The 9,158-nt window shown below is 45.7% G+C and overlaps 1 non-coding gene across 1 annotated transcript; it reads right to left on the bottom strand.

The window, feature by feature from the left end:
- Positions 1 to 529: 529 nt before the first annotated feature.
- On the bottom strand, positions 530 to 601 carry trnap-agg. The gene has a single exon. It is a non-coding gene; the product is annotated as a tRNA-Pro (tRNA).
- Positions 602 to 9,158: the final 8,557 nt, after the last annotated feature.

Below are 9,158 nucleotides of genomic sequence, written 5' to 3'. Positions count from 1 at the left end.
TAACCGAGGGTACACTGATTTAGAGGAGAGAGGAGTCTCTCTGGAGGAGCTATAACCGAGGATACACTGATTTAGAGGAGAGAGGAGTCTCTCTGGAGGAGCTATAACCGAGGATACACTGATTTAGAGGAGAGAGGAGTCTCTCTGGAGGAGCTATAACCGAGGGTACTGGTTGGCGACCACTGCTTTAGGAGATATCTACAAATAAACAGTAGATATTTGTCATGAAACCATATAATAAAATATACAAGGGACCCCATGCCCTCGACCAACGAGCCATGACAAGAGGCTATTCTTTGGTCTTCCCAACGATATTCTGTGTATTGCACTTTGTCCTCAATGAACACAGCTTGGATAAAAATGCATGGCTTCTCTACACAGAAGATGAGCCTTGATCATTATTTGCCATAACTCAACATTAGGTTTCTAGCAGGGCACAGTATTGGTCAAATTGTGAAGTACACATTGCTTCCAACGAAGAATATATGATACCTAAACTAAACCTGGCCCAAACTTATGTAGATGTCTTGGGCTCGTCCGGGATTTGAACCCAGGACCTCTAGCACCCTAAGCGAGAATCATACCCCTAGACCAACGAGCCATGATAAAAGGCTATTTTTTTGGTCTTCCCAACGATATTCTGTTTATTGCACTTTGTCCTCAATGAACACAGCTTGGAAACAAATGCATAATTTCTCTAGACAGAAGATGAGCCATGATCATTATTTAACCCAACTCATCACTAGATTTCTAGCAGGAGACAGTGTTGGTTAAATTGTGAAGTCCACATTGCTTCCAACAAAAACATTTTGATACCTAAACTAAACTAAACCTGTTCTACGCCTATCCCGGCTCCTCCGGGATTTGAACCGGGGACCTCTCGCACCCAAGGCGAGAATCATACCGCTAGACCAGGGGTGCCCACACTTTTTTGGCTGGTGAGCTACTTTTGAAATGACCAGCTCACCGAGGTCTACCAACCACAAATAAAATCCCAAATTGCAAGGGTTGCTGAATAACACGTTTTATTTATACATGGGATAATAGGGCTGCAACAAACGACTCATTTGATAATCGATTAATCTATCGATTAATGAAACGATTAATCGACTATTCGGACTATTACTGTATGCCTTGCACAATTTCTCAAACGCTCTTATTTAGCCATCAACTTTTAGATGTATCTTGAGGTTGTTTTAGGCATGTGGAAACTAACAAGACAATAAAGATGAATACTTGATTCAAAAATACATATATTATTAAATTAACTTAACAAATTGTGAACAAAATTAACATTGCTTTTTATTTAAATTAAATAAATAATATTTCACATCAAAAGAAACAACAATGTTTTAACAAATGGTATTAAATAATGTGATGACAGAACTGTGAACAGAATAGCTGAAACTTTAACAAACTAAGTAACTCAGTTTCCTCTAATCATTAACCCGTGTTTGTATAATGTAGTTAACTCCGTGTGTTGCTGCTAGCATACAGAACACCTGACGTGGAAACGTTCCTCTGGATGGAGCTACAGAGCTGCTAGAAAGACAGTGGAACCCGGTGCATTCCTCCGTCTGGATGTGGATGCTACAAAATCCGATGCTGTTGGTCTGTCTATATTAATAGTTTAGGTGAAAATGTGGATGAAGCTACTTTACATTTTTATGCGGATGATACCGTGATGTACTGTGCAGGTCCCTCCATTCAGGAGGCTGCTGTTAAATTACAGGCTGTTTTTAACATTATTCAGACTCAGCTCTCTGAACTAAAGCTTCTTTTGAATGTGGATAAAACCAAGGTAATGCTCTTTTCTAAAGCTAAAGCTAAAGCTACAAATACACCGGAGACTGCTTTGGATATTGTAACTACGCAAGGAATACAACTTGAAGTGGTTACCTGTTACAAATACCTAGGTATCTGGCTTGATGACTGTCTCTCTTTTAAACTTCATGTCAATAACCTGCTTAAAAAGCTGAGGGTTAGGCTAGGTTTCTTCTACAGGAACAAGTCCTGTTTCTCGCTTGAGGCCAGGAAAAGGCTCTGTGACCTTTTTACCTGTGCTGGATTATGGTGATTTGTTATATATGAATGCACCTGCCCATTGCCTGAGCAAGTTAGATGCTGCGTATCACAGCGCACTGAGATTTGTGACAAATTGTAAAGGACTTACGCATCACTGTACCCTGTATACCAGGGCGGTTATGCCATCACTTACTGTACGGAGGCTCAGTCACTGGTACTTTTTCATTTACAAAGCCAAGGGCCAGTGGCGGTTGGTGGAAAATATTTTTGGTGGGGCTTTTGATATAGTGAGTATGCGAATATTCGCTTCGCTCTAAACGCTCCTATCGCATCGCTCTAATCGCTGGAGTTTCACTGCAGCTGCCAGCTGTGTTTACTCGCATCATTCAAACAAGATGCGCTGGCTCGGGAGCTACAACTACAACAAAATGAACATATTTTACCGTGATTAAATTGTAATACACATTTCTAAATGATGCCGACGTAACCACATACTGATACCGGTTAGTAAAAACCTTGAATTAATGCTTTGACAAGTCTGCAGACAGACGGCAGAGAAACACCTTTTAGAATGCTTGTTTTCTGAATGGAGCTTGGCTAAGCTAACGTTATATATGCTCCGACCGTCCACACTCACAACAACGGCCTATACAGACATAAATCAACCAGCGACTGTATTCTCCATGACACAGACAGTCTGTGGTTTGTACTTGTTTAACTTTTGTCTAGTTTCTGAACAGATCGTATCTGTCCCCGGCTGTTTGAAGAGCAAGCATGGGAAACAAAAGATAGCATTTACCTGTTTGCATCCAGCTAGCCTCGTTGATACGTTTTGTCTTTTTCACGAGCTTGCTGTGATATATACAAATCGGGTTGGTCCGGTCCAAGGTCTTTAAGTATCAATTTATCTCCCAAACTTCTCCTTTGGAAAGGATTGGAGAGTAGCTCTTGCACGGAATTGGGTGCGGACCGAGGTCCGGCGACTCCACCTGCACACCATTCTAAATACTGCGTCACCTTGGTCACTCACGAGTCTAAAAAACAACTCACGTCACGTAAGCAACGTGGGCACCAACGTGAGCGCCCTCGTGACCAAAATATTTGACGGCGCTGATTGGCTGAAATTATGTTTCGGCGGCACAGTTTAATATTGAGACTTTTGCAACGTGCTGGTTGCTGCTGTTTGTCTCTGGGGCTCCGCCCGGTAATGATAAACTAATGCCACGGGCAGGAAACATGTGACTTATCAGTAACTTTAGACATCGTAACACCATTTTAAACGAGATTCTATTGTAGATTATACATTTTACTGATACCAATTGTATGATATTTACCTTGTTCATTAAAAATAAAAATAAAAATATATTTTTTAAATATATATTTTTTAATTTAATATTTGTTTTAATATATTTTTTTGAATGTGGGAAGAGGTGGGGCGGCGCCCCTAGCGCCCTTATGGGCCGGCCGCCACTGCCAAGGGCTGTAGCCTGATACTTATGATATGCTTTAGGAGCTGTGTGTGTTTGTTGTACAATGTGTAGGTGTGTGTGTGTGTGTGTGTGTATGTGTGTGTGAGAGTTGATGTGCCAGGCAGACAGGCAGGTGTCAGTACGTTATCTGACATATAAATGGTCAAACATGGTACATTCTCCGTTAGCCTACGAGCCGTTTGAGCGAAGGACTATTCCTTCTCAGTGTAGCATGACATTGGATATGCGCTGAACTTCTCCTGGATTGGAATTTTTCCGAACATTTCCGGAGGAGGAGTTTGCAGAAATGTGCAAACAACAAAAATGTGCAAATAACAATAGGTTCCTCGCACTTCGTGCTAGGACGCCGTTGGGTCCTAGCGCTCCGTGCTCGGGCACTAATAATAAACACGTCTTATAATAAAAAGCAATAAAAGCACAATTTCAAAAAGTGTAGGAACTGGAAAGCAGTTGGAATTAAAAGCAAATGAATCCTCTTGAAATAGAACATGTCAAATAGGAGAACATTAATCCTTTGAATTGGCCTGTGCATACAAATAAGGCACGCTTCAAAATTGTCCTACGTGTTATTCCAGGATGCAGATAAGCATTTCCCAAGCTCAGTAATAACCAACATATCTAAGCTGATCTGTAGATGGCACACGTTGCCTGCCCATCTCTTTTCTTTTGTGTTGCATCTAATGATGGATTTGGTGTAAACAATAAAACACTAACATTTACACAACAATAAAAGCTTTCCGTTACTCTGCTGCCCTCCTCTTCTCAGGTCCCCATTGTGCAGCACGGCTATATCAGGTTTACCTGATCAGTGGCATCGCACGGTGGAACTGCGACAGGAGCTCCGACGCAGTGTTTGGTGGCAAGGGACGGCGTCACAGGACCTACTCAGCGCCTCTCATCCACCGCCTCAACACCCGCTGTCAGCAGCTGTTTGGAGAGACTGTAGAGGAGAATCTCCGGGCCCCCGCTGAGGTGGATTCCCACGAGCTGCTGGGGTTGGAGTCCCTCTTCAGCCAGAGCATGGTGAATCCGAATCTGGCCCCTTTTCACGGGAGGACATCATCCACGATGGCCCCGGTCCAGACCAGGAGGTGGTTCAGCCCGGGCAGCCTACTCCAGATCCCGAGGTACCAGAGCGACGGGGAGTCACATTGTGAGGGAGACCATGTGCTGGATGCCATCCTGCCCCACATCACACTCGTCACAGACTAAACCTCCACTGTCAACCCGCCCGCTTTTGTAAGTGACTTGGTGTCTTCTAGAATGAAATTAAAATGCACTGTATCAGTGGTCAATGTATCCATTTCAACTTCCCACATTTTCCATGTCATTTCTTTAACAGGAGGATGCCTGCAGTCAAAACCCTCTTCCCGGCTTCCAGCAGTTGGAGAGGTTCTGCTCGCTGCTGGTGGAGATGGGTCTCGTAGGTGACAAGCTGTCCCTCGTCACCCAGCAGAGGAACACGATCCTGGCTGCCTGGAATGCAGTGGAGGACCACGACAAACAGCAGCAGAAGTTCAACCAGCTGTACAGAACGCACTGGGGCAACACCCTGTACTGCCGCTCTAAACGGCACAACCTTGTCGATGCTGCTGTGATACAGCGCGTGAAGATGGGCATTCGCTACACACCAGCACAACAGGACATTAGTGCAATGAACAACATGCTTATGTACACGCTGGTGAAACTGCTGTGGTTGAAGTCACCACAGGGTTCTCGCACAAGCCCAGAGAAGACCACTATCTTGAAGGCGTACGAGAGGATCCAGCACCGGGTTTTGGTGGACGATCCCGTCTTGTCTCAAGCAGGCTTTCCGCTGCCAAAGATAAACATTAAGACGGTGCGTGACTTTATCTGCGCTCAAGAATGTCTCCTCAACCTGCGTGTGACCAACCAGCCAGCGATGCTCTCAAAGAGCACTTCCGTTTCCTCTGCCCACTTGCCTCCAGCGCCACACCAGCCAGCAGTCCTCCCTCCACCAGACTACCCACTGATGCAGCACGTGCCGACACCCAGCACGGCAGGGACCAAGTCATTGAAGGGAAGGAGGGACATGATCATACCTCTCTCACACCCTCAGATATCACTGCCAGCTGTGTCATTGCCACCAACCCCAGCCCTTTGCCCTCCCCCTCTCCATCCACAGCAATCCGGCGATTGCTGGCCCCTCCACGAGGCCCATCGTGCCTGCCATTGCTGGACGTCCCATACTGCCTGCCACCAGTACCATCGCCAGACCTGTGCCCTCCCTTTTCCCTGGCCCCATCCTGCCTGCCATTCAGGCAACCCCGCCTGCTGATGTGTCTGTCCCCACTACTCTCGAGTGCATTCCCTCATCCTGGGCAAGGTCCACGCTTGACAAGCGCAAGGGGATGGACGAGCCCTCGGGAGTAGGAGCCAAAGTGTACAGGCGCAAAGTCTTCTGCCCTGTGAAGAGGATGTCTCCATCAAAGTGTCTAGAGAACACAGTTTACAACAGTTACCAACATGTTACAGCTGTTGCTATGTAAATATTGTAAATAGTCATTTCAATATTTTTCAACTTGCTGTGTTATCATTTTTATTTTTCATGTTGAGTTTTATATGTATTATGTATATTGTAAATATATGTACGTCCTTAATGTCCTTAATGTCATTTTGGAGGGATTCCATCCATCCATCCATCTTCTCCCGCTTATCCGTGGTCGGGTCGCGGGGGTAGCAGTTCCAGCAGAGAGCCCCAAACTTTATTTTCCCTGGCGACATCAACCAGCTCTGACTGGGGGATCCCAAGGCGCTCCCAGGCCAGCGAAGAGATATAATCCCTCCACCTGGTCCTAGGTCTACCCCTTGATCTCTTCCCAGCTGGACGTGCCTGGAACACCTCCCTAGGGAGGCGCCCAGGTGGCATCCTAACTAGGTGCCCGAACCACCTCAACTGGCTCCTTTCGACGCGAAGGAGGAGCGGCTCAACTCCGAGTCCCTCCCTGATGACCGAACTTCTCACCTTATCCCTAAGGGAGACACCAGCCACCCTGCGGAGAAAACCCATCTCGGCCGCTTGTATCCGCGATCTCGTTCTTTCGGTCATGACCCATCCTTCATGACCATAGGTGAGGGTAGGAACAAAAATGGCCCGGTAGACAGAGAGCTTTGCCTTCTGGCTCAGCTCCCTTTTCGTCACAACGGTGCGGTAAAGCGACTGCAGTACCGCTCCCCCTGCTCCGATTCTCCGGCCCATCTCACGCTCCATTGTTCCCTCACTCGAGAACAAGACCCCGAGATACTTGAACTCCTTCACTTGGGGTAAGGACTCATTCCCTACTTGGAGTTGACAGTCCATCGGTTTCCTGCTGAGAACCATGGCCTCAGATTTGGAGGTGCTGATCCTCATCCCAGCCGCTTCACACTCGGTTGCGAACCGATCCAGTGAGTGCTGAAGGTCGCAGACCGATGAAACCATTAGAACCACATCATCTGCAAAAAGCAGTGGTGCAATCCTTAGTCCACCGAACTGCAGACCCCCTCCCCCATGACTACGCCTCGAAATCCGATCCATGTATATTACAAACAGGATTGGTGACAAAGCGCAGCCCTGGCGGAGGCCAACCCTCACTGGAAATGGGTCCGACTTACTGCCGAGGACCCGGACACAGCTCTCGCTTTGGGAGTACAGAGATTGGATGGCCCTGAGTAGAGACCCCCTCACCCCATACTCCCGCAGCACCTCCCACAGTAACTCCCTGGGAACTCGGTCATACGCCTTCTCCAAGTCTACAAAACACATGTAGACCGGATAAGCGTACTCCCAGGCCCCTTCCAGGATCCTTGCGAGAATAAAAAGCTGATCCGTCGTTCCACGACCAGGACGGAATCCGCATTGTTCCTCCTCAATCTGAGGTTCGACAATCGGCCTGACCCTCCTTTCGAGAACCTTAGAGTAAACTTTCCCGGGGAGGCTGAGTAGTGTGATGCATCACACTACGTCCTTAATGTAAATAGTTTTATGTACATTACATGTTCGACGCTTTTATCCAAAGCGACTTACATACTCAATACTGTGGGGTGAAGTGTCCCAGGGACACAACGACATGCTGACTGAAGTGGGGTTTGAACCTGTGCTCCCCTGATCCCAAAACCAACGCACTGCGCCACGGCCTCCCTGTACATAATTGTACATCTGATGTGTATCCACTTGAGCTTTTTTACCTGTGTTTATGTTGTTGCTGTTGCCATCCTTTATACTGAGTCAATGAAGGTGAATGGTTGCTCAGGAAAAGTCCTAAAGAATCCAACTGGGTTCAATAGCTGGATCATTCCTGTTCTTCGTCTGCAGTGGAGTGAGATCTCGTTGTTGTCTTGCATAACAACAAATGTTAGTTTACAAGAAGTCCCCTAACATTTGATTCATACCTGCTGATGACAAATAAATCCTGGGATCTACAAAAGTGAATGTGTTTCAAAGCATCTGATTTGTATCCACTTGAGCTTTTGTACCTGTGTTTACTTTAGTTTATGCTGTTGCCATCATTTATACTCAATCAATTAAATATTTTGCCAGAAAGGTCCAACTTTAGGAATACAGAGCAGTTCTTATCATGCCATAACCATAGCCGTGTTCAGATAACGAACAAGTAAATGAAAACAGAATGAGACGGAGAAGTGTGTGCGTGTGTTAGGGGTGTAACGGTTCACAGAAGTCACGGTTCGGTTCTTACCTCGGTTTGGGGGTCACGGTTCGGTACAACAAGAAAAAGCAAAAAAAAGTCCCAAATGCATAATTCCAGGTTTGTTGTTATTTATGTTTGAACAGTAGCAAGTTTCAGTTTAAAAATAAGGAACTCTGACATTTTGAATAATGAACTGTATTAAAAAGTTAAAAACAAACCACAAGCAGTACCACACACTCAGATGGCCATATTATCTATAATGGCTGATGTCAAACAAAAAGGTTTCATCAAGCTATAAAACTAAAAAGAATGTCTTGAAAATATGATATCATAAATAATAAGAAAGTGTTTCCAGAGCACAAAGTCGTTGAAAAACATATGCCAAAAGCTTCCGTTATTTATTTCGGTCTCACGGCTCTCGTGTCTCTTGGCTTCTTAAAAGCAGCGGGGATCAGCTGCTGAACTGCTGTTGTCTTTTGCCGGCTCCAGTGATTGGCAAATCTGGGTGATGCCTTCTGATATGATTTAGCATGTGTTACCATTAGCATACCGCACCGCTATCGAACAACGCCGACACACCGTCCTCGTCCGAACCACCACTTGCACACTTCATCATTATTGTAGTCCACAGGGAACCCGAAATGTTCCCACACAGCTGATTTAAAAGAAGCAGGTGGGTTCTAGCTCCTGTGTGTTATCTGAAATCGCTATACTAACTTTTCTTCTTCTTGGATTTTGTTCGTTTTGTTGTTGTGTTTCTTCTTTACTTGTTTAAGGGCGGCTGGCAAACAGCTTTGAGGCGCAATACCGCCCCCTGGATTATAAATAGTGTAATGGATACTGCCCTGAATGACACTTTTTTCCCCACTCGTAATAAAAAGGCGTATTCGTCGCGTGACTGCATGTGTCGAACCGTGACGAATACGGATACCGTTACACCCCTAGTGAGTCGTGAAATATGAATTATTGAATGGAATAATGGGGATTAATTTGT

The sequence above is a fragment of the Gymnodraco acuticeps genome, unplaced genomic scaffold (genome assembly GCF_902827175.1).
Source record: "Gymnodraco acuticeps unplaced genomic scaffold, fGymAcu1.1, whole genome shotgun sequence".
Lineage (NCBI taxonomy): Eukaryota > Metazoa > Chordata > Actinopteri > Perciformes > Bathydraconidae > Gymnodraco > Gymnodraco acuticeps.
This window is presented reverse-complemented; position numbering and strand designations above follow the sequence as displayed.